This window comes from Mirounga angustirostris, unplaced genomic scaffold (genome assembly GCF_029215605.1).
Source record: "Mirounga angustirostris isolate CCGP_5_RB_7025 unplaced genomic scaffold, mMirAng1.0.hap1 SCAF_8, whole genome shotgun sequence".
Lineage (NCBI taxonomy): Eukaryota > Metazoa > Chordata > Mammalia > Carnivora > Phocidae > Mirounga > Mirounga angustirostris.
In genome coordinates, this window is record NW_026991716.1 from 11,513,637 (window position 1) to 11,539,480 (window position 25,844).

Consider the following 25,844-nt stretch of genomic DNA (forward strand, 5'->3'; position numbering starts at 1 on the left):
CGGTTTTTGACATTTGAGAAATAACACTTAAATCAAGAAGGCGTGGAAGGGTCCTAGAGAATTTCGAGTTGTCCCCCTTTTTTCGGCCAAGTATTTTTAGACAACCACAATATCACTGGGTAGCAATACTTTTTCAACGGAAAACATAGTTTTTCGTTTCTTAATAAGAGTAAAAGTATTTAATAAATGGCCCACATTAAACATGGATCTGAAATTATACTGAAATTGAAGTATATGTATGTGTGTGTCTATCTGTGTATGTACCTACCTGTCCAACATTGGGAGCATGATTCAATATAATTACGGCAGCTCCATATGATTCAGAGGCTGCAGATCACTGTAGACAAGACTGCAGGCCCCAGACTGCTTGGACTCAAATTCCAGTTTTGCTGTTCTCCTGAACATTGGGCAAGTTACTTTACATCTTGTCTAAGGTTATAAAATTTATAGAATAATAGTATATATCTCATAGGATGTTGTGGCAACAAAATAGAGGTGAAATGTTGAAAATTACTAAAAATCCCATTTCAAAACACTATTTAATGGTAGCAGAAACCGCTCATGATAAAAGTAAAAAGAAAGCAAAATATGACGCTTAAACGTAGTGTAATCCCAGTCTTGTAAAATTATTATTTTTTTCTTCTGCCTCTTTCTTTTCATCCTCTTCTGGTATCCCCCCCCCAAAAAAATTGTTTTAATATATTTCTGAATGGCTTTAATTTGAATTAATGGAGTCATCACAGTTCTGGAGAAACTGTCTGACCGAAGCCTGCAAGTCAGAGAGACCCATTGAGCACAGAGCCGTGACATCCGTCGATGTCACCTGGCCCGTGGGCCCCTTGAGACAGCCCTTGTGCGAGAGCAGGTTGCCTTGCTCCTGCACCCCAGCGAGCACCTTGGGTCAGGCAGGCTTCCTGGCCTCTTTGAGCTGCACATGGAGAGTCTCCGTCTGGCTCGGTGCGTGAGCTACCAGCCTCATCTCTTCCCCCACGATAAACAAGCTTCCTTTCCCTAATTAAATGAACAAGAAGGTAGAGTGAGAGACGCCCCCCTCTGCCCCCCGCCCAGCTCTTAGGAAACATATGCTTCATCCCACATAAACACAGAAGGGAAACCTGTGGGGTTGTGAGGCTCCTCAATCCTTTAGCTATATCAGACAGTTGAAAAATAGAAGGAAAAAGAGGCAAAGGGTTATTTGGCATTAAGGAGACAAACACAAGGCCACTCGGTGAGCTTTGGCTAGCGCTTTTCACTGGCTATTCTGCAACCGTTGTGTGTAAATCCGCATGTTTGTTTTGGCCCACACTTACAGTCTAACTTGAACAGCTCTGTATTTTTCAATAAGAGGAGGAACATCTGAATTCCTAATTAAAACAGTTTAGCCTAAGAACTTCTCTTTAATGACTCATAAATTATTCTCCCATAAATGATTGTAAGAGCGAATAAGGAAATGCAACTTGTATTTGCACACATACATCTGTTATTTTGATTAAATGAGTAAGTTCATAAAGGGAGAGAGGACAATAAATGCGTCAGCAAATATAGGGCAGGAAAAGAGTTCATAGTGTCCTGCCAGACTCCAACGAGGCACCTCACGAGTGTAGGTAGATAGGAAAGCTGGACGTTACAGTAGTGAGAATGGTAATAACACTACCATATGGAACATTTGGTATTTGGATAGCACTTGGACTCCTCCTAAACTACAGAATCAATAGGAACTCAAACAGAGAGGAAGAAAGAGTTCTCTTCCTGCAAATCCCTGGCTGGGGTGCAGAAATGCAGACGTGTGGATTATCCAGGGCCTTATCAGAACGAATGTCTCTAGGGAGGCAGAAGAGTGCGGGAATATTCCACCCTATTTAACTGTGCTCTAGCCTCACACCCATGGTCCAGCACTTTTTGATGGTCTCCATAACCAAACCATTTTCGCAGTCATGGAGGAAACCTGTCTGCAAGACCAGGCCAAGACCACTGTTGGAAACTCAATTCGTAGAGTCCCACAGGGCCTGTGGGGTGGTTAGGACTCTGCCGGTACAGAATGGAGGCACAGCTTTCGAATTGTAAGAGGCTGAGACCGTGTCTTTAAATTCTTCTAACTCCATTCAGTCATGTATTACCCATTTATTCATTCAGCAAATACCTCTTTGGGGAGCTTCGATGCACTGGTACAGTTCTAAGCACTAGAGATCACGAACGGAACAAGACGGACAGGAGGCCTGCCCTAATGGAGTGCACATTTCCAAGGGAGGTGTAGTCGACAGCATTATAACCTAGTTCAGGTGAACATGGAGCTGAACTGGGCCGTTCTGCAAGGAGGCAGAGAATGCATCTGAAATGAGAGAAGCCAATGGAGAAAGACCCTTTGATCTGAAAGGCAGAAAGAACCAGAGAACAGTCGGCAGTTGGCAGTGAGGTTGTGGTTATTGACAGTGGGACCAGATTGGGAGTGGAGTAGAAAGTAAAGAGAGAAGACAGCTGTGGAACTCTGCTTGGATGAGCATGGTCAGGGCCGGGAACATTCCGGGAGCTGTTGATCTCAACGTAGGTAATCTAAATAGTGCCCGCGATTGGCAAGCCATATTTTAAGCAGTTGTGACTCTATGAACATGCTAGATAGAAGGGTGGGTGACGCATGGTATATTGAGATACTTTCTCTGTTCAGCTACCACCCAAAGAATGGACGGGGAGGTGTGTGGTTGCTTTACCAGAACCTGTGTACCTTATTCCAATTTGTATTAACCACATCCCTTTTCTTCGTTATCCACCGCCGTTCATGTTATAGGGGGAGATTAAGTATATAATTAATTCTACCTTCTGTGCACAAGCATAGTTAATTTTACTTGGTTAACTTGAAATGGATAGAAGTTCCATATCAAAATAGTCTCTCTGGTCGTCACATCTTGGCCTCTCCAGTATTTGGTGCCTTTCCACTCTGCTTGTTTGTGGGATTATGGTTCTTCTGACCTTCTTCCCTCCATTCCTAGGTATTTAGTGGTCTCTTAAATAATAAAATCCACTCAGAGATTTCTTTTGTCTTTTTTGGCCTTCAGCATGGGTTAGGTAAAGGCTGTATTTCTGGCTTTGGATTGACTGTCATGGGGGGGTGGCTTTTTCTCTATTTTGCCTTTCCCTGGTCAACTGCTTTCTTTTGGGGCTCAAACCTCTACCATATGCTTTACCTAAATGCTTCTTCTTTCTTTGACACACCCAGTTTAGTTGCTTATCCCACTCCCCAACCCAACCCACCCAACCATCCAACACATGCATATACTGTGCTTTCTGGGCTTTGCAACATACGTTTCCACGGTTAAAAACCCTATTGATATTCATTAGATATTTAAAATAGAGATCTCCTCCAAACTTATCTTTCAGCACAAATACGTTCTTCCGTTTTCCACTCCAGTTCCTGGAAAAAAAAAAAAGTCTCTATAATTCATAGCCAGTTTGGGGGAAGGTATTTATTTTGAAACACTTAATGATGTGTTTCGTGGCAAAATAAAAACCGTAGAGACAAAGACTCAAGAGTACATAGTGTTTTAGATGTAGCCATAGCTTTTCAAAATGATTTTGGAGTATATTCGAGTTTCTAAATTTACCAGAAGCGCTTTATTCTTTGAAAGCCTCATAAATCATGTGATGGACTGTGTCAGTGTGCAGACATTCATGTAGTTCCTTTACCTTAGGAAATAAGGTAGATTGTTGTGTCACCTGATGGAGGAAAACACATGGAATAAACACGATGGAGGTTGACACCAAAGCCTACCATTTTGTCTCTGAGACCCTAAGGTGGAATGCTGCAGAGATTCTGTCATCTCTACTACATGGAGGCTGCTCTTGCTGTTGACATACTGCACTGTTCCAAGTCTAAGCAATGAGTAGAAGGAGCAATATCAAAGGGTCGGTATTCTGTGGTACCTTTCAAATTAGTGTTTTTTTTCTCATCGAGTTTTTATCAAGTCTGTCATTTAAATGAAGCATTTAAATATGTTTTCTAAATTGTAGAATGTTAGATGTTATAGCTTCTGATGTGGTAGTGTTTGGACGTAGAAGGGAACTTGAAGATCATTTAGTCCCCTTGCCCCCCTAACTCAAGGCCCCCTCCAATTTAGGTTTTCACTAAATGTTTTAGTAAAATTTGGGAAGGTAGCTTCTATGACTTGGCAGTTACATTCGGTCCCTCCTGTTTTCTCTTCAAAGACATTCTGTCTTCTCTATCCTTCCTTTTTCTGTTCTTTGAAGTGAGGACAGCAGGTCACCGTGAGGATTATAGACATACAAACCTTTGCACATTTCCTGGCCCGGCGCTATTTACTGCTACTATTTCTACTCTGCTTCTCCTTCTATTTACACTCTGGTTTCTTGCTCCTAGAGATCAACTTTAGATCCCGAGTGTCTAAAACGAATGAGCGTAAACCAAACAGAACAAGAAATTTAGCGCTGATATCACATGTTTTAGAAGCCGGGGCTGTCTTTGGTCCCACAGCAGAGATGTGATCTGCTGCGTGCGTCTGTGGCTGAACCCAAGTTCAGGGGGAAACGCCCTTGGCCTGGGGATCAGCAGGGCCATGTACCCTGCGCCTCCACATTTTATATCTGTAGTGAATGGATTACTCTCTGAGGCTTCGTCCCTTCTAAAAATGATCATCATCTTACGTTCTGGATGTTTTGAGGTTTTGCGGTCCCTGTAGGAAGGAACCTGGGAAAAGTCCTCGTCATTTGCGTATCTGCGTGAAGTGTTTTCTGGAAGGTTCCCCCGTTCACGCTCAGGTGGAGCTGATGACCTGGTCCTCCAGTAATGATGATGAGACAGAATAAAACAAATACTCCTTTCCTGCATAAAGGCATCCCCCCCCCGCCGATGCTTAACCCTTAACCCCTTATGCTAGTGTTCAGATGGCACGGAGGGAATATCACTTCACTTGCCGCTGAAATACAGCCATCTCGGGAGTGAAATTTGGCAGCTGAGTAATAGTCAAGCTGCAGTACTTACATGACAGTTTGGGGAAAGGAGCGAGACAGAAATAGCAGATTCCAAAATAATCCAATTAAAACAGCAGGAGAGCAGAGTTGGGCGGCAAGGAGGGAGGGGTGGTACGCCGGAGTCGGATCATCGCTGCGCCTGAGAGAGGGTGGCCGGCAGCTCTAGAAGCTCTATGCTGACCGCAGTGAAGACTCTCCTTCACACACGCCAAAGAGGGGTCTCACCCGATGTCCCATTAAGCTGTCATCTGGGGATTTTCTCTCTCTCTCTCTCTCTTTTCCTACTGGTCTAATTATCAGGTTGTGTTGGCACAGAAATGGATCTGTCTGTTTAGAGCTACTTTTTCCTTTTGCCCTCCCGCGTAGGATTATGTCATGTTCGGCATTTATGACATCAGAATGTTACTACGCAGAGAAGTTCTGTTAAGGCACCTTTTGAATGGCTCAGGAAGGATGAGCTGGCAAACAACCCTTCTGTTTAATTCAAGGGTCTTTGTAATAACAGTGGCCAGAAAGGAAAATTCCAGAACTGTGCATGCTAGACAAAAGCAATTGAATAAAAATGTAGAATTCCTTATAGTTTTTTCTGGGGTGGAAGTAACCACTGTGATAACTATTAGAATAAGAACATGGAGGGGCGCCTGGGTGGCTCAGTTGTTAAGCATCTGCCTTTGGCTCAGGTCATGATCCCGGGGTCCTCTCCTCCTGCTTGTGCTCTCTCTCTCGCTCAAATAGATAAATAAAATCTTAAAAAATAAAAAAAAGATCAAGTGAGGTCGTGCATAAGAAATGTTTTGTGAACTCTGACTCCCATTCCATGCTGTTTCTGTCGATGTGCACCGTGCTTACCGTATGGGGAAGGCGTCAGGGGCGGTGATCACCTATGAGGATATCCCCTGGGGAACCAGTCATGGACAGGAAAAATCTATTGTGAAAACATTTAAAAATATTCATGAATTATTATTTTTTTCCTGCTACCCATTTTTTTTTTCTGGCCCAGACATCCTTCTGTGTGTATGGGACTTTTCCAAAAATTTTCCAGGGAGTTCCGTCACAGAGTTGTCCACTCTCCGTTGGGCTTTACACCACATCATTTTGTAGTAAATTTTTTTCTCTGAGTCAACGTTGAATAACAGCCTAACGAAAAGGAATGCTCTCTTCCTTCATTTAATAATGCTCCTTTCCGGAGGTCCGGGGAGAGATGGGGCGGGGTGGTCAGTGGGCTAGGAACAAGAGGAAGGTAAGTAGGATGCTAAAGGAAGAAGGCTTGAAGCGGGAAAGGTGAAACGAGGTAAATCTTCACCAAGTGTCTCCTTGGCTTCTGTCTCTTAATCACAGACGCCATGAAGTATCTTCTTGGCTTTCTTTCTTTCTTTCTTTCTTTTTCTTTCTCTCTTTTTTTTTTTTTTTTTTTAAGCTTTCTATCTTAATCTCCTACCAAAGGTAACAAAAGGAAAGCCACTGGATTGCATGCTGGGTGTGTGTCGTGCTCACGGACATGTCAGGCAGCCGAGCAAGCTAGATTTCTAAGTGGATATGAACATGGGGATGAATCCGCATGCCTATGATCCTGTTTGTGTGCGCAACCGTGCATACGTGCGTGGGGATGGCCACAGATGCAACGCACAGGTGCATCTGTTGTGTATACCCTAACATGGAAAAGACACATTGACAATAATTAGAAAGGGCGATAGGAAACGTCAGCATTTACTGTTGCAACCAGAGTGCGTGATGTAACATTGGTTGTGCAGGAGAGCCTTTGCTTATTCATCATTTAGAACAATAGTAGGAGTTAAATATTAACAGGTTTCAGTGTCAAGAAGTGTCTAAAAATACAAATTCTCTATTGTTTGCAGCTCTTGCAATAAGGCAGGGTATTTTTGTGCATTAGATGCGTCTCTGCTTGCTGTGAGTCCAAAATGCTTTGGATAAAGAATGTTACAGAGTGTAATTTGTGACAGAAAATGTGCCCCGACTGTTTGTTTATTATTCCTGAGGATGTTTGCAGGTCTGAACTATCACACGCAGAAAAGAACAGCTTTGTTTGAAAAATACAGTAGGAGCGGTACAAGAAAATTGAATTAAGTAAAGAAACTTAGAGAGTCCATCTTTGATTGATGATGCTTCTTATTTGCTCTTCATTATTCCCTGTGAAGGCACAAAAACTATGAAATTGGATTTGGAAACTGGATTAAGACAAATGGCTCCTCAGATTTTTTTTTACCTTAGCTCTTTCCAATTTTCTTAGTAAAGCATATAGTCACTGTATAAAGAGTCCATGTTTACTACATTAAATCGTCCTAAAAATCATGCCCCTGAGGTTTGATTTTAAGAATTAGTTTAGAAGATGCAGAGGGGGGCACCTGGGTGGCTCAGTCGGTTAAGCGGCTGCCTTCGGCTCGGGTCATGATCCCGGGGTCCTGGGATCGAGCCCCGCATCGGGCTCCCTGCTCAGTGGGGAGCCTGCTTCTCCCTCTCCCTCTGCCTGCCTCTCTGCCTACTTGTTCTCTCTATCTCTCTGTCAAATAAATAAATAAAATCTTTAAAAAAAAAAAAAAAGAAGATGCAGAGGCAGGGTGTACCTGCTGTGTTATGGTATTTGTCTCTAGATACTTTATATGCCCACTTATTTTTATTATTATAGAGCAATGGAGTAAAAAGGGAACGGAATACTGTTTTTCTTAAGGAAGTTTTTTCTGCCTATCACCCTGCTCTTCTCTCACTAGGTAGAGTTTAATATATTCCCATTTGAGCTCTTGCATTACTCCTCCAAATACTTTTATCAGGGACTTGTAGATATACACCCGAGTCTCTGTGGACTAGTCTGCAAACCCCCTGAAATAAGAAATTTTTATTTTGTTGTAACTCTGGCACCTAAGACAAGGCGACGAACATTATTTGTTGAGGGACTGAATCAGTCAGTCAATGAATGAGTCAGACACCTACCGTGTCCTTATCATTGTCTTAGACACGAGGGGAGATGAATAAGAAGTATAAGACATGGTCACATCTCTGCTGTGGTGCAGCATAAAATCTAGCTGGGGGTTAGAACAGCATGCGTGATGAAGTAATAGCGGACTACAACCCAAAGAATAAAATAAATCTCCATGAGTCCATATTGATATAACTAAATAATTGAATAAATAAGTAAGTAGGGCAAAAGAATTCTCCTTACGGAAGAATTCCAATAAGTAAACAAATAAATGAGAGGCTTAGAAGCCACAGCATTGTTCCACTGATGAATGCTAGAATTGGTGGGTGAAAGATTAAGCAGAAACAGGGTATTTGTAGCATTTTAAAGTATCTCCCTCCAAAATACTTAGTAAATTACAAAAAGAAATATGTAACTCTACCTGGAGAATCCTGAGAGACTCGCCTTAACTAAGTGATTAAGTTTTAACATCGCCAATAATACATACTGACATTGGGTGCCCCTTCGTGGGAAATGCTGAGAAGGACGCATCATTGCTGTGGTGTCCTTCCCACTCCTGTGTAATCCCACTGTCATCAAGAGAAAATAGCCAACCCCAGTTGAAGAACATTCTAGAAAAACAGCTGATGAGGAGTACTCTTCGAAAATGTCATGGTCTTAAAGATGAGGAAGGATTGAGGAACTGCACAGATTGGAGGAGACAGGATGTGTCCATGCCCTGTGAAAACCTAGAGGGGCTCCTGAAACAGAAAAAGGACGGGAGTGGAAAAAGTGGTGAAATCCTAATCCTAATAAATTCCATGATTTAGTTGGTAGTGTTGACCAAGCTTAATGTTCTAGTTTTGATCATTGTCCCATGATTATGTAAGACTTGAACATAAAGCCTGGTGCTGGGGACAAGGCATTGCCTCAGTACTATTTTTGCAACTGTCTATAAATCTAAAATTATCTTTATGAAGATCCAGCTGAGGACACAGTACCATTCCCCAAGAGGCAATTACAGAGCAATACATGACAGTATACAACCAAGAATTTGCAGTGGGGGGGGGGCAAGTGTGGGTCAGTGAGTGTTGAGAGGAAGGGGGTATGGCTGGGGGAGAGGGGTCAGGATGAGTTTCATAGGAGAAGCACCTTGAAAGGAGGTGTAGAGATGATGGGTGGGACAAACAGGGATCAGTCTGGGGGGCACCTGGGGGGCTTAGTTGGTTGAGCGTCCGACTCTTGATTTCAGCTCAGGGTCGTGAGATCGAGTCCCATGTCAGGCTCCGTGCTCAGTGGCGAGTCTGCTTTAAGATTCTCTGTGTCCCTCTCCCTCTGCCCCTTCCCCCCCTGCGCACTCTCTCTCTCTCTAATAAATAAATTAATATTTAAAAAAAACAAAAAACAGGGAAGGGTCTAGGAGCAGGGACAGCAGGGACAAAGACTGGAGGGAGGGATGCAGACGGCCTCTGTGGGATAGGTGGAGAGGCTGGCCGAGGGTTGTGTGCATTGTTGCTGGAGATCAGTATGAAAGGAAGCTGGGCCCCTGTGGGGAGGGCGGAGTAGAGGACCACTGAGATGTGGCATCGGAGTTTGAAGTTCATGGGGCAGGTGACACGGTTCCAAATTCTTGCTTGAGGAAGTGACACAGTGAGATGGTACATATATAAAATTGGCGAAAGCATATCCAGGTGGCTGGGACTCGGGAAGGATGAGGGCAGGTGAGTTAGGAATGAGAAATAGGTAAGGAGGCCTTGCAGATGCCTCCCAGCAATGGTCCATCCCATTGTGTTTTTCAGTGTTGCAGTGAGACAGTGAGCCCTTGGGCTGCGTTTCCTTTGAGTTGTTGGCAGACAAAGTTCCAAAGACAGCAGAGAATTTTCCTGCTCTGAGCACCGGGGAGAAAGAATTTGGTTATAAAGCTTCCTGCTTTCACAGGATTATTCCGGGCTCTCTGTGCCAGGGTGGTGACGTCACTCGCCATCATGGCACGGCGGCTGGTCCATCTGTGGGGAGAAAGCGGATGATGAGAATTTCATCCTGAAACACACGGGTCCTGGCGTCTTGTCCATGGCAGATGCTGGACCCAACACAAATGGTTCCAGGGTTTTCGTCTGCACTGCCAAGACTGAGTGGATGGCAAGAGTGTGGTCTTTGGCAAGGTGAGCAAGGGCAGGAATATTGTGGACACCATGCAGTGCTTTGGGTCCCGGAGTGGCAGGACCAGCAAGAAGATCCCCATTGCTGACTGTGGACAAATCTAATAAATTTGACTTCCGTGTTATCTTAAGCACCCGACCATTCCTTCTGTAGCTTGGGAGAGTACCCCGTCACCCATAACTGCTCGAAATGTCCTATAATCTTTGTGTTCTCACTACAGTTCTGCGGATCCATATTTTCCTTACTCCCCTCCAAGTCTAGCTGGATTGCAGAGTTAAGTTTATGATAAAGAAATAAAAAGCAAACAGCAACAGACCTCTTCTCATAAGAGGTCATGAGACGCTATTCATCTGGGGCCTGGGATGGCGAGTCAGAAAAAAGAAGCGATAGCCTATCTAAAAGCATTTGAAGAGGTAGACTTGCAGAACTTAGTGATGGATGGATGTGGGGCATGAAGAAGGAGGAGTCAAAGATGATTCCCGAGTCAGGCTTACAGGACAGATAGGTGATGTGGGTGTCTGTAAGTGAAATAATTCCTTCAGCAGATATTTGAGGGCCTACATTGGGGGATTATGTATTCTAGGCAAAGAAGGGGGATGAAAAAGCTGCCAAGGAAACATGAGCAGAAAAAAGCCCATGGCTTGAGCTGGACTGAATGGCTTCATAGATGACCAGCTCAGACCCACCTACTGGGGGGAGGGGGTGGTGGTCCCTGTCCTCCAAATGAAAAGAAGGGAAGGGATTGAGGGGATTGTTCTCTTCCCAACAGCAACCATGAACAGTGTTAGGATATTTTTTCAAGTTGGCATTTCTCTATGCTTAATAAAGATGTCAAGCCTACCGTTCAGAGTCTACTCACCAAAAAAACCTATTAAATCACCATTCTGCTTAGGAAAAGCCCACACATACTCTTTTAACTCTGCCAAGATAGAGATCTCTGGATCCCAACGGTCTCAAACACGAAAGTTAAAATACCATAAAAGCACAAGGAACTTTACAGAAGAAATAGAAAAATAAGCTGGTGTGCTGAAGTTTCTTTAGACACTATGTCTTTTGGACTTGGTTATATAATGGTGCCCATTGAGCAGACTCTTGGTTAATGTTCTTCTGGACAGATTAGGCTATGTTATTCTTCTCTTGGCTTGCCCCTTCTCTGTGTTACTTGGCAAAGGGTTTCTGTATCCTTTATTCCTTTGTTTTCATCATTTATTTCACAATTTTCCACTTCGGCTTCAAAGATGACTATATATATGCATGTATATATATATATATACACACACACACACACACATATCCATAAATGTATGTGTGTGTATATATATGTGTGTATATATATATATGTGTGTGTGTGTGTGTCTATATATATATATATATATATATATATATATATATATATATATTTTTTTTTTATCTCTGCAACAAGCTGGTAGCCTCCTCATCAGTAGCTATGAGCTGTTATCCCACACAGTCGGAATCAGTCTTGGGGCTTGGGTAACGTCAGGATAGGGGCAGAAGAGTGGGTGTATTCACTTTGTGCCCACTTGGACTTATGCATCTGATTATGGCTGGTAGAAATTGGATTTACGTGTTAAAGGTCTTTGCATGCAGGTCTTTGAAGATTTCCATTCCTCTCACAATCAACATTTTAAGTTATGTTTCTTAAAAATTGAGTTCTTACCCCTTTTTTTTTCTAAAGATTTTATTTATTTATTTGAGAGAGAGAGAATGAGAGACAGAGAGCACGAGAGGGAAGAGGGCAGAGGGAGAAGCAGACCCCCTGCTGAGCAGGGAGCCCGATGAGGGACTCGATCCCGGGACTCCAGGATCATGACCTGAGCCGAAGGCAGTCGCTTAACCAACTGAGCCACCCAGGCGCCCACCCCTTTTTTGATATCATCCAATGGTTAGACAAAAATAGACAATAAATAGACATTTTATTGAGAATAGGAAACTGAAGAGCACGTTAACTCCTTTTATGGTTAACTGTACATGGAAACTGCTTGGTATTCTTACAAGCGTGCAGTTGTGGTGGGTCTGATTCTAGTCCAGAATGAAGCGTTGTGTATCACTTTGGCAGCATGTAAACTTCAGCTCCAATATCTTCTTGATGATGAGAGCTCTCCATGAACTATGAATTGGCTACGGTATATTTAAAACATGGTTTAAATGGCAGTCTGTTTCATAATACGAATAGATGTTTTGTGTAGAATTAAAAAGAAATGACATCTTTCATAGAGTGGATATTGGCAGTGACACTCTATGGAGTGACCACGAGGTGCCCTCTATGTTCAAACTCAGGGGATGAAGAATCTTTTTTTTTTTTTAAGATTTTATTTATTTATTTGACAGAGAGATACACAGCAAGAGAGGGAACACAAGCAGTGGGGAGAGGGAGAAGCAGGATTCCTGTGAGCAGGGAGCCCGATGAGGGGCTCGATCCCAGGATCCCGGGATCATGACCTGAGCCAAAGGCAGATGCTTAACGACTGAGCCACCCAGGCGCCCCAAATAATCTTGTTATGGTCTTTGCATGTACTTCAGTATCTTTTTCATAGGGAGCATAGTTCTAAATTGTAATTATAGTCAATGGTTCTATCTAAAGGTTCCATCTAAAGGTACTTTTTTTTTTAGAGAGAGAGCATGAGTGAGGAGGGTCATTTAACCTAGCGGAGCTTTCAGAAATGCAACAAAGAGATGAGGGTGGAGACTGCCAGAAAATTGCCGTGGAAGAAGCAAGCATAGAAAGCCAAGTTTTAGGAATGAACAAAATTGAAGTTCTATCTTAATTTAGAGTTTGCACCGTACCCTGTAACATTCAATAATGTAGTAAGGGGCATACATACAGAGTAAGAGGTAGCATGGTTATGGGTTCCTTCCTTCTTCACTGTCATCTTTTCTTCTCTAGTTTTCTCTTCATCCCTTCCCCATGAAAAGTAAAGTGAATAAACAAGAATGAAGTGAGCGGGCTGTTTTAACGGCGTTTCACATGATGTCACTTCTGTGAAATTTGTCATAACAAGAATATGATCCTAGTTTTCTTATCCAGTACACATACTTTTGCGACCCTAACCTACTTATGAAATCTGCAAATAGTTGGAAAAAGACTTCTCAAGAAGGAGAAGAATGACCGACAAAACAATCCTACCCTTGACTCTGCGGATGAGGCCCTGAGATACCCAGAGCCCCGAAGGCCAGGCAGGGCACTGAGAGTAAGGTTAATGATGTAATGAGTTCACTTACCCGGTTCCCCAAGTAGATTAAAAGGAATAAGGGGGCTTTTGAGTGTTAACTATATTGACCACAGTGAAGGAAGTGGAAAAACTGGAAGCATTATAAAATCTCAGCGGGGGTGGGGCCATTCATTTTAAGAGACAGACCAACCTAGTGCATTATTCAGGGTAGGTGAACATAAAGGACCTTTTCCTGAGATGCACAAAGAGGAGAAGGCACAGAGAGCAAGAATGGTGCATTAAGAACCGCCACCTGGTGAGCGTTAACTTCCAGGATTCACAGTTGAGGGTGGAGGTATCCACAGGGTGGAGATCCCCAGACCCAAGAGTCCTTCCATCTCATGGCTCAGCCATTCCCTAAGGTCACTGGGAGACCTGGAGGTTCCTCTGCAGCAGCTGGGGGGGAAGAGAAAGAGTGAAAGATCTCACTGGAGATTTATTAATGGAAGAGGCGTACATCACTCTCTTTCACGTTCCGTTGGCCAGACTTAGTCAAATGGACATACGGAACAGCCGGGAAAGGGGGGAAGTGCCAGCCTCTAATGCCTTGGGAGGACAAGGAAGCGGGTTTGTGGAACCCTAACCAGCCTCTGTCACTAACCAGCCTCACTGGGTACCTTCTTGAGCCTGATGTCGTCCTTTACCTCCATCCCAGCCGCACCCTCGGGCATACCTGGGTGAGTACCCAGTTATTTGCAGAACACCACAGCTCTGTCCCAGGAAAATCAAGAGCCCACTGAGTCAGCGTGTCAGGACTCATTATTCTTCAGCCCATCTTCCTCTGGACACCCACTCCCTGATGTTCTCTTCAGTGGGAAAAAGAGCAAGCAATCATGTGTGGCTCCACATGGAAAGGCAGGGAACCTTCTAAATACCGCCACTAGGAGATGGCACCCCCGTCACCATCCTGGGCTTTAATCTGTGCCCATTGGTAAGGCAACTGCTTCTCCTTAAGTTCTTCCAACTTTCTTCCTGGGTCCTGTTCCTGTTAATCTAACTCAATTCCAAAGGAATTCCTGAAATTATCCCAGTCCTTCCAAATGTCTCATTATCTGTGTTCTGTACTCAGAGCTTGGTTTATTCCTACTGCACTCTCCGGAGATTGTATCTCCCACCAAACTCTGAAACAAGTGTTTACTGAACTAAACTCTCCGTAAGTTTTAGTCAGTTATCTGAGCACAAGACTGGGAGTTTGGGGAAGGGGGGTGAGGGTTAACTATATAAAATTATTTTGGTGATCTATTCCATGGTTGGGATGAAGTGTTTAGATAGAGGGGGTGGAATGAAAGTGGAGCCAGGAGGCAGTCTATAAAGAGAGGCAGGCAGATGCCAGAAAAAACTTTGGAAGGTCCAGGTGAGGAAGGAGAAACCTTCTTCCCACCTCCTCTTGATTTTTGCCCCTGGTGTTCCCTGCTCAACATAGGGACAATTTGTTTGAGAGCTGTTAGTACTAGAATTGGTCAACGTTATGGGTTTAATAGCTCTTGTTTGCCTTCCTACAAAACGAAGCACTATTTATAAACTTCGCTTCTCTGAGAAAATGGGTTTGGAGTTCCAACCAACTGACTTACAAATGAACTTTCTGTGCACAGATCATTCATAAATTGAGGACAGCCTGTACTGGGCTTGTAACCCAGAGATAACATTTATCAGTGCTTTATCAGTATGGGCTTGTCAAGTTAACTTATGTTTACTCTTTTCTGCATTCATTTTGATGATAGCCTTGCTCTTAAAATTTAATACCGTCTTTATGTTTGGAGAAACATTTCCTTTGGAGGTGCCTCAAATATTCTCATGAATTGGAATAGCGATTTTATTTTATCTACCAATTTATCTTTAGTACGATTCATGGCTATGAAAGTCTTTTGCCCAGGGAGTCTGTAAATTGTAGAAAAATTGAGAACTATTTTAAGGAAGTGGGGGAAAAAAAGAATTCTTTGCTCATATTACCCCGGGTTGTCAGATATCTTGCAATATAATTACTGTGTTGGTTTGTAAAGGTTAAAGAACGCTGAAGTTTATAATTCTCTTTTGTGTATGTGTTCCACACATACACGGGAAAAATCCAGCACATCAAAGCAAAATGCCTTGCTAACATCAAAGTTCTGAGCAGTTTATAGTTTGTTGACACAGAGACATAATTCACGGATTTTACATTTGCTTTTACAAATATCTGATGAATCAGTTATTTGCTCCAAGGAGCCAATTTTGCAGATGACAAACCTTGTTTATTTCAAATCTGTTTATGGGTGTAATGCCTGCACAGAACTACTCTTGCTGGCATCCTATTGTAAAGCAAAAAGGTAGAACCCTGGGACGCCTGGGTGGCTCAGTCGGTTAAGCGTCTGCCTTCAGCTCAGGTCATGATCCCAGGGTCCTGGGATCGAGTCCCGCATCGGGCTCCTTGTTCTGCGGGAAGCCTGCATATCCCTCTGCCTCTGCCTCTCTCTATCTCTCATGAATAAATAAATAAAATCTTTAAAAAAAAAAAAAGGTAGAACCCTGGTCTTGGAGCTGCTCCTTCTTAGGGAGCTTACTATCCATATACAAGCGAAAAATTCTGTTAGCCGAGCAGCTGACAGAATATGATCACAAATGTTACTGATGCTCTTCTGTTCGGAAGCAGAAATAGAATGCCCAGGATGGTGCAAGCTTGTCATAGTTAGATTGTCAGGGTGATGTCCTGTTGCATTAAAAAGAATACTTTGTTCCCCCCTCACGCATACACCCCTGCACTGGTAAGAAACTGTTTCAGCTGTTACTCCGATTTGCACTTGAGGCTCAGATTCTGTTGCTAGTGTAGTTAAAATTTAGTGACTAGCAGTCAGGTTTAATGGTCTTCCCCTTCTGTTTAAATCCGTACTGTGGCCCTAGTTGCTGGAAACATTTCCTTTTAGTTTCAAGTTTTATGCATTTTGTTGTATCTTTTGCTGGTTTTTCTTTAGTCAAAACTATGAGAACAATGTTGATGTCATGATCTTTCTGTCCTCCCCCTCCCCAGTCTGCAATCACTTTCTCCCAAATTGCCCTCATAGATTTCAGGCACCTTTATGTTAAATGATCAGTAATTGACTAATACCGTTGGAAGGGTTTAACGGAAATTGAACTGCAAAGCTGTGGTTTAATACAAAGAAGCCTACATGAGTGTGAAAGAAAGCCCTTTATGAACTGTAGAGTACTATAGAAAAGTGGGGCATTATAATTCAATACTGTCAGGTTATTACTGAGCACTGACTGTCAAAACGTGTAAAAGGCAATTTATATTTTCCCCATAAGTACACTGCTTATGATGTTCCAAGAGTAGCTAGAAGTTGCTCCAATCCAGCAAGGGAGTGTTTGGGGGAATCCAGAGTTCTAAAATGCCAACAAAAGTCGTTAATTAAGGGAGAACTCTGGAAGATCCCTCCTTAAGACCCCACAAGAAACATGGTACCATCTGAATTTTTCAACCATAGCCAAACAAAAGCAGAATAGGGTGTTGTACTTCTCATATCTGGATGCAAAAAACATGAAATGCTGAATGTAGAATAGAAATCATTTAGTTTACTGGATTTCTCTTTTATGACCAGCTTGAGTTTACAGCTTTCTAGATATCTGGCGATCCATGAAAGTTTTATTTTTATGATTTCAACTTAAATCTTATATAATCTGCTCTTAACTTCCAATGTCATGAAGAATCCTTTTTCTCTCTTTCTGGAGGAGCGCCCCCCCCCCCCCTTCATGCCCTGCCAGTTAGAGTCTTGCAGGTTTCAGCACTGATAGTGCTTGGATTCATTTGTAGATTATACACACCAAATGGGGTTGGCACCTCTTCATGAAAATTGGACCCAGTGGGCTACTTATAGTCACTGAATGTGCTTGTCTCCGTGGAAGTTTATGTTTTACAGCTGACATGCCACTGACCAGAGTAACCTGTCATAAAACAAGGCACTTCATCATCTCTTTTGTGCCTTCAGTCCTGAACATTGAAGCCAAAACATATAAAGAGACTTTATTGACATTTAAAGAGACCTGATTAACCCTATGTAGTAAAATGGTTTTCATGGGAAGTCTTTGAGAAACGCTTTCGTGTTTGATTCCTGGAATGTTCGAAGACTATAGGCAGTGTGCTTTTTGTGGTCAAAAGCCAGCATTATCCAGAGACTTTCAGAGTGCAGAAATACTCTTTGCTGTTGTTTTTTGTTATCATGATGATGATGATGATTATTGCAAATGAATAAATTGGCATTCTGATTTTTTTAACGTAGGTATTCCCTTAAAAACACTGTTGACTTTTGTGAAAAAGGTTGATTTCCTGGAACCGATAATATTATGAGGTTGTTTTGTAGGCAGTTATTGGCATGTTTATCAGATAAATCAAACATCAAATGGGCCATGGAGAGTGGTTTTCCAGTACCTTATCCTTGCAATTTGTTCCCTAAAGAAAGTCATGTTGCCTCTTCACTGGAGTAGTTTGGAGAAACCATTGCTTTTAGGTCCCCCATCCTCATGATTTGGAGAAGCCTAAAACCGAGGCCTCAGAGCACCCCATCAGTATTTCTTTTATAAGCTTTGAACTGGGTGTGAAAAGGCCTGTCCACTTAAAGCTTTTGCCTGTGAAGATCAAGCAGAGATTGATTTTTAACCACTGTGCTGATGGGGAAACCAAATGCAGTAGCCAGGATTGAAAGAAGCAGATAGAAAGAAAAAGCAAAACAATCTCTCTGGCCACCCACCTGACAATGTCTCCAGAGGAAGAGGATCGATATCTTCTGATATTCACAGTTAAAGAAATTGCTGGAATTCTGCATCACATATGCTCTACCCATCAAGACCTCTCACCCAGGGAAGACAAATATTCTTTATTCAGGAGATGGGAAGCAGGAGGCATTAAGAGCTATATAGCTAACTTATTTTTAAATGTACAGTCTTTCATTTTTGCTATATTCACAGAGTTGTACATTTGTCCCCACCCCACAAAGAAACCCAATATGCATTGGCAGTCACTTCCTATTTTCCCCTAGCCCTTCACCCCCAGCTCCTGACAAGCAGTAATCTGTTTTCTCTGTAGATTTGACTATTCTCGACATTTCATATAAATAGAATCATACAATACATGGACTTTTGTGTCTGACTTCTTGCACTTAACATACTGTTTCCAAGCTCCGTCCCCACATTAGCAGGTATCCACAGTGATTCCTTGCTAAGACTGAATAATATTCCATTGTATGGATGTACCACATTTTGCTGATCCACTTGTGAGTTGATAGCCGTTTGGAGTGTTTCTCCTTTTTGGCTATAATGAATAATGCCGCTATGAACATTCCCAAACAAGCTTCTGGGTGGGCATGTTTTCATTTCTCTGTGTAGCTGATTTGTAGGCAGTTATAAATCAAGACAGTAAATGATTTTTTCCCCTCTCATTTGTTTGCTTCATTACTATTTCTTCTTACCTATCTCACTTTCCTAAAAATAATTTTCCTTGAGAAGGTGGTTGTTGGAAGATTAAGAACCTCAATTAATTTTTTACTGATCCCAACCACCAGACTCTCTCTGGGTATGTGTTACCAGTGCTTAGGGTGAAGCATTTCTCAGATGGTCCTCACTTTCCAACTGCCACATGGCTGGGGTCTAGATGGGCTCCTAAAGCCTGAAGCATTCAGCCAGGAAGTGGGAGGAACTGGGATTTGGACCCACATCTATTTCACTGTTCATTACAGTGCTCTCTGCTATCTTCCTCATCCTAAGATTAACCTACTTGTTCACCTCTCAGAGAATTCTCTTTCTGTTCATGTGCCTCCCCTCCATCTGATTTGGTCATGAGAAGTAGGGAATGTGGTTCAAGACCCTTTATCATATGCCCGTGGACCTGGAGCAGGCATCAGTATTCCCTCTGGACAAAGTGATCATTTCTCTCTCTGTTTGAGTGAGGGGCTCAGTCCAGCCTGGCTCTTCTTATGCTCTGCCCCCACTCTCTCTCTCCTCACCTGAACTTCACCTCCTTCATGCCGGACCCACACATCCTGCCACACCTACAGCCTGTTTATCCACTCGAGCCAACACGCTTTACACCCGTCCACATTTGAAAACCTCAAACTCTGTGACTCGGTCCTCTGGGCACAGCCTGGAGTCCCCTGCATTTTCCTCCCATCCGCTGCCCCTCCCTTCCCACTTTCTTCGAAACTTATCATCACTCCGGCTTTCTGCAGAGGAATATTTACTCCTCTTGCTTTTTGAAAATCTCGAGACATAAATCCTTCACCTGTCTCATGGCAGGTTCTGTGCATGGCCCCAATCCCCCGGCCTCAGATGTACGAAGTGGGGCTGACCTCCAGGATCAGATACACTGCACACCAGACATGCGAGACATCAGGAATTTGGAGGAGTCTTTTGGAGGCCGGTTGGGTAGGAAGCCTGAGTTTTATAGAATGTTTCTTGAAATTCTTTTGATTTTACGTTTCCAGGAGTTTCTCTAAGTTATGTACAAGCCATACTAATTGCTCATTCCCATTCTCTCCTTTGGAATGCAGGAGAAGGGAACATGAAAGGGTCATTTTTCTCACCTATATAGGAGAGGAGGTTGAAGTTTGGGGCTAAAATAACGTTGGGGATTACATGTGAATTTCAGCCACCTCTGCCCTCCAGCCTACCAGGTGGACATTGGGAAAAAGGCCTCTAAATGGCTAAGAAGGTCATGAAGCGGGGAAAATAAGCCTTGCCAGATCTTTCGTGATGAGAGATTTGTGTCTTCAAGGGAATCCAGAAAGTTCCACTTGACAGAAGAGGTGACAAACAAAGGGATTTGCTGCAATGTCTGTGAGAGGGTTAAAATGAAGAGTTTTGTTTGAGTCTGAAGCCCTTTACTTTTGCTGACCGGTCCGTTCTGCCTGAGCGCCCAGGGCTCCTTCAGAGGGGAGTTGGAGAGGAGCCAAGTGGGTACAGATTGGTCTCCGTCCTCCTATCTGTACCCGCCCCCCCTCTGCCCTTAGAACCAGCGCATTAAGGGCATGTCTGATGAAATCACTGCCGTGTTTATCAGGACATTTTTATAGCTCTTTTGTTCTAAATTTAACTGATAGCCAATGAGAGACTTAATAAATCAGGTAAGTAGAAATAGGCAAAATTGGCCTTTTTGTGTCCTGAGGATAAATCTAAACAAACCTCCCTAGTTGGGAGATGTCCAGCTGTTGCATTGGCCAAATTTGAATGACTTATGAAGATGGAATTATCCACCTGGGCTTGGAGGGTAGTCCTGCCTACTCTGGGGGTGTAGGGGTGCGTGGGGGGAGGGCGGTCTTACCAAAGCCCCACTCATAGGAAGCTTCACTGAATGCATCTGTTTTGCAAAAGTTGAGTCAGTCTCCTCGATGGTCACTTGTGAGGGTTTTTCTTTAATTATTAATTTTTTCCGAAATATATTAAAAATATATTAGAATTAATTTTAAAAATTAAAAATATATTAAAATAACCCCAGACCTCTCGAAAATTAAATCCCATATTTTGTTTATTTCATATTTCAGTGTCCTTGCCATACTTGTTTTCTTTCTTTTAACTAAGAGAATTAACTAATTCTCCCCAATAGGTGTCCGAGGAAAAATAACTTTTTTAGTTCTGTTCCGTCATTGAATTCACTGCTAGAGGCAAGCTCCATTACTGTTTTCTTTCCTTATTGTTCCCTTACCCTGAAATACCTTTCAGGAAATTTTTTTTTTTTTTAAGATTTTATTTATTTATTTATAGGACAGAAAGAGACACAGCGAGAGAGGGAACACAAGCAGGGGGAGTGGGAGAGGGAGAAGCAGGCTTCCCGCCGAGCAGGGAGCCCGATGTGGGGCTCGATCCCAGAACCCTGGGATCATGACCTGAGCCAAAGGCAGACGCCTAATGACTGAGCCACCCAGGCGCCCCACCTTTCAGGATATTTTATAACTATATAAGCAAAAATATGTTTGTTTTTTTAAAAAAATAATGTTTACACCATACAAACTGTTCCGCTCTTTACTTTTTTTTTTTTTTTTAACCCAACGTGTATCCTGGAATATTTTTTGTCAGAACATAGAGAGCAGCCTTACTCTTTTTAGTATCTAAATAGTATTCAGTTGAATGAGTTTGCTACATTGTATTCTACCCCGCATTGATGGACTTTTGGTTGTTTCCAATTATTTGCTACTATGAACAATACTTGGGTGAATTACCTTCTATAAATAGCATTTTATATGTCAGCAAGGATCTCTGGAGGAGAAATTACTCAAGTGGAATTGTTGGATCAAAAGGAATGTGCAGTTTTAATTTTGGTAAACCTTGCCAAATTGCCCTCCAATTTGGCATCTGTACTAATGTATGCTCCCACTAGCACTGTGTGAGTATGCCTTTTCTCCACAGACAGTGTTATTAAACTTCATGGTCTCTGCCAATCGAAGAGGTGAAAAAAATACTATCTTTTGGTAGCTTTCATGTGAATTCGCTCATTACAGCGATGATTGAATATGTTTTCACATGTTTAAGAGTCATTCCTATTTGCTTTTCTTTTTTTTTAATTTTTTTTTTTTAAAGATTTTATTTATTTATTTGACAGAGAGAGACACAGCGAGAGAGGGAACACAAGCAGGGGGAGTGGGAGAGGGAGAAGCAGGCTTCCTGCCAAGCAGGGAGCCCTATGCGGGGCTCGATCCCAGGACCCTGTGATCATGACCTGAGCCGAAGGCAGACGCTTAACGACTGAGGCACCCAGGCGCCCCCCTATTTGCTTTTCTAAGAAATGTATGTTGACGTTCATTGCCCATGTTTTCCTGGGTTTTTGGGCTTTCCAGCTAATTGATTTTTAGGAGCACTTAGTAGCTCAAGAAAATTAGTCCTTTTGCCTTGTACTTTTTTAATTTTCCCGTTTATTTTTGACCTATTTTTTTCATGCAGGGTTTGTTTTTAAAATTATGTAGTCTTATCATATTTTTTCTCTGGTTTTTCACTCTTTGATAGACACAGGCCTTCTCCAGTCAAACATTATCTAAAAAATGGTCTCATAGTTGTGCTTAGTATTTTTTAAATCATAGCTTTATTGAGATAGAATCCATATACCATAAAATCCACTCTTTTAATGAGTACTATTTAGTGGTTTTAGTGCATTTACAGAGTTGGGCAATCATCACCACAATCTAATTTCAGAACATTTTCATCACCCCCCCAAAAAAACCCCATATCCATTAGCCGACACTCCCCATCCCTCCCCCCCAGCCCCCAGTAACCACTAATCTGCTTTCTTTATGGATTTGCCTATTCTGGACACTTCATATAAGTGGAATCATATAATATGTAGCTTCTGTGACTGGCTGTTTCTACTTAGCATCGTGTTTTCAAGGTTCTTTCTGTATTTTTATGTTTTCAGTTTTTACATTTAAATCTTCCGTCACTCTGGAATTTTAGTGTAGGACGGTAACTAGGGATCTAATTCGAGTTTTTCCAGGTGGCTATCCAAGTATTGAAAGTTCCTTCTCCCATTATCATGCACTGAATTCAGTATGTATTTGAGTTTATGTATTTCCTGTTGATCTTACTTGCTATTCATGTGCCAGTGCACACTGATGTAATTTCTGGGGCTTTATTAATATTCCTGTTACTGCTATGCTAGTCTTTCCTTATTGCTTTTAGCATCATTTCTGTGGATATTCTTTCCTGTTTATTTTTCCATACAAACTTAAGAGTTAACTTCCTCATGGCATTGTTTGACATTGTATCAAGTTTAAAGATTCATTTGGGGAGAATTACTGTCTTTCTTGATAGTGACTTCCTGTTTCAGGACAAGGTAGAGCTTTCCAGATGTTCCTGTCTTCTCTGTTCCTCAGTAGTGTTTAAAAATTTTTTTTCCATCGATCTTGCGTATTTCTCATCCAGTTTATCATCCAAGTATTTTATATTTTAGTTGTTTAAAATGGGGTATCTTTTTTACTGGCTGTCATTTAGGAACGCTATTGATTTTTGCATATGACTTTTGTAAGGTAATTACCTTATGGAATTCTCTAATTGTCTACGGGAGCTGTTTAACCGATTCGCTCAGATCTGCAGCCACAGCAAATGCAAATAATGATTTTACTGCCTCTTTTCCAATTTTATACCCCTTCTTCCTTTCTCCTTTGTAATTAAATTGGCTAATTCCGCCAGAACAGCATTAAATCACAGCGATGATGGTGGACAGCCTGGTGGTGTTTCTGACATTAATGGAATGCTTCTTGTGTCTCCCCCATTAGCAGTGACGCTGCCTTTGGGGTTGGGCATGGTTAATGTCCATTTGGGGTTTGCAGGGCTTTATTATGAGCAGAGAGCAGTGTGGAAAGTGCTGGGTCTCACTGAATTGTTTGCAGAGGTAAAGCCTGCTCTGCCAATTCTCTTGCAGTGATGTAATGGTAGGCTGATTTTCCTCACCGGCACTGAGGAGTTTGAGTGGGAAGTCCATGCTGGAAAGGAAGAAGGTAGCAATTATACCCTAATCTCCTGCTATTTTTCTTTTGCAAATCAAGTGAAAAGACCAAGGAGCCATAGGAATATATAGCATCATATTTACCGATCCATGAGGATTAGGTAAGGACTTTTGCTAAAGGAGAAATGGAAGAGAGGAGGGAGAAAGGGATAGGAAGGAAGAACAAGTAAAAATGTTATTTTCTTCACTGTCCCTTTCCCCCACCAAATCAAGCCATGTGAGAAACCGAAAGACTTCTAGGGTCATTTGCCCCCCCTCCCCCGCCCAGAATATTATTAGCAAAAGAATGGCACAAAACACGAATTGTCAGCAAATGTGATGGAGAGTTTCAGAAGAGGCTTAGCAGAGTAGTGAAATCTACTATTTGTAAGCAGAACTGACTAATAAAGAGTTCCAAATATTGAGAAATCACTGAAGAGAAAAGGCATTCCTGTTGAAGCATGTTTACATGTTGCTTCTTTTTGATGTTGCCATTAAGAGAGTGTTTTGATCTCTTGCAAAGAAACCGGAGAGGTATTTTATGTGCTAACCCTGAACCTGACATTATTCTAGTAATAAATACTAGGACGGGCTGTCCCTTGCATTAGCAGAGCTAGAAAACAAACAGAAGACAGTGACAATTGAGGCTTTGATGCTTGTTGGAAACATTTAATATACAGAGCTGATAGGTTGTTGTTAAAAACAAAAGTTTAGGCTGACTCCACAAACTAGAGAAACTGATGGGTGATTTTGGGGGACTCACTAGGCAATCATCCGTATGATGTGCAAGAAAGAGATAGTCCTGGGGAGTGAACAAACTGCATGGAGGACATGCGCACCCCTGGCTGGTCAGAGCCCCAGATGTGACTTTCACACTTCAGGAGTCACTGGCTCTGGGCACGTGTCTCGTGTGTCTTCTCACCTTCTTACTGAGTGGTGTGCTAAGAAGAAAGGAACAAGGGCTTGGAGCAAGAGCATCTGGCTCTGCCATTTGCTGGCTGTGTGACCTTGACCAAATTCCTAAGGCTTTCTGAGCTTACTTGCTCATTTGAAGTCATGCCTACAATTCAGGAGTTGTGTGGATTTATTAGAGATGTTGTACCCATCTAGCACAGCGCAGGGCCTTGCAGAGAACAATCACTCAGTAAATGTTTATAGATGGGCCAGAGGAGGCAACGGGGAGAGGGAAAGAAGGAAGAATTCCATGTGACAGGCGCCATGATACACAGAGGGTGCTGGGGAAACTCATACAGAGAATCCCATCAGGACGGGGATAGAGAAGTATTTATTGGAAAGATTTCTCTGAGAGATGAGTTATGAAGACTAAGTAGGCAACATGTTCTAGGGAGTGCATGTTCTAGGACAGCATTTTCAAAGGCATGGGCTTGAGGGAGTCAAGGAGCCTTAAACCCAGGGAAGCGTGAGTAAGAGATTGTGGCTGAGGCGGTGAGAAGTTGCGAGCTGGGAGAAGGGGGCAGTTGGCCGACCTGGGGTTGAAGAAGGTCTTGTTTGTCATGCCTGGAATATGGTTACAATGGGGGTGACTGGAAGCGTGAGGGCACAATTGCGTTCACATTTTGGAAACCTGGCAGCAGGGTTTACGGGGCGGGTTTAGAAACTGGAGGGAGGGACTGGGGTCTGAACCATGGTGATGATTTCTTCCATATTCCCCAGAAATCCCGGCACAGTGCCGAGCACATAGTAGGTTTTCAGGAAAAACTTCTGGATGGACTTGAACAAAAGCTGTTGTTTTGTCCGGCATCATCCTCTCCATGATTCACTTGCTTTACCATTTATAGATTAGTCTCATGTGGATGTGATCATTTCCCCCCAAATTATCTTTCGCCCTCAGCTGAATTATCTTAAGCCACGTGTCATGGCACAAACATACCCTAATCTACTCCCAGTGGACTGTGCAAATGTCCGTGTCGTCAAAGAGATCTTATTTAAAGGGCACTAGCCTCAAACTGCATGAAAAATTGCTCCTCGCAGTGTTGCCCTCTCCCACCAAAAAGTGGTTTATGTGCAGAGGGATAATTGTTCCCAGCCCTAAATGCTGTGGGCTTTGCTCACTCTTTCTTTCAAAGCTTTCCCTTTTTTTTAAGAGTCTTTCAAGCCTCCTGGCTGTCTCAAA

General features: G+C 42.6%; 1 protein-coding gene and 1 pseudogene across 17 annotated transcripts in view; both read left to right on the plus strand.

The window, feature by feature from the left end:
• The window catches only part of ATXN1 (ataxin 1), a 407,605-nt gene that overhangs the window by 158,850 nt on the left and 222,911 nt on the right, over positions 1-25,844 (plus strand). Inside the window, exon 5 of one of the 16 annotated variants that reach the window (XM_064597142.1) lies at positions 19,537-19,665. The exons of the other annotated variants lie outside the window; for them this stretch is intronic. The gene's annotated coding sequence lies outside the window, so the exon portion shown is untranslated. The remainder of the gene's footprint in view (positions 1-19,536; positions 19,666-25,844) is intronic. 16 annotated transcript variants of the gene reach the window in all.
• LOC123837434 (peptidyl-prolyl cis-trans isomerase A-like) lies at positions 9,080-11,314 on the plus strand (annotated as a pseudogene). The gene has a single exon (XR_006789215.3). The product of XR_006789215.3 is annotated as a peptidyl-prolyl cis-trans isomerase A-like (transcript).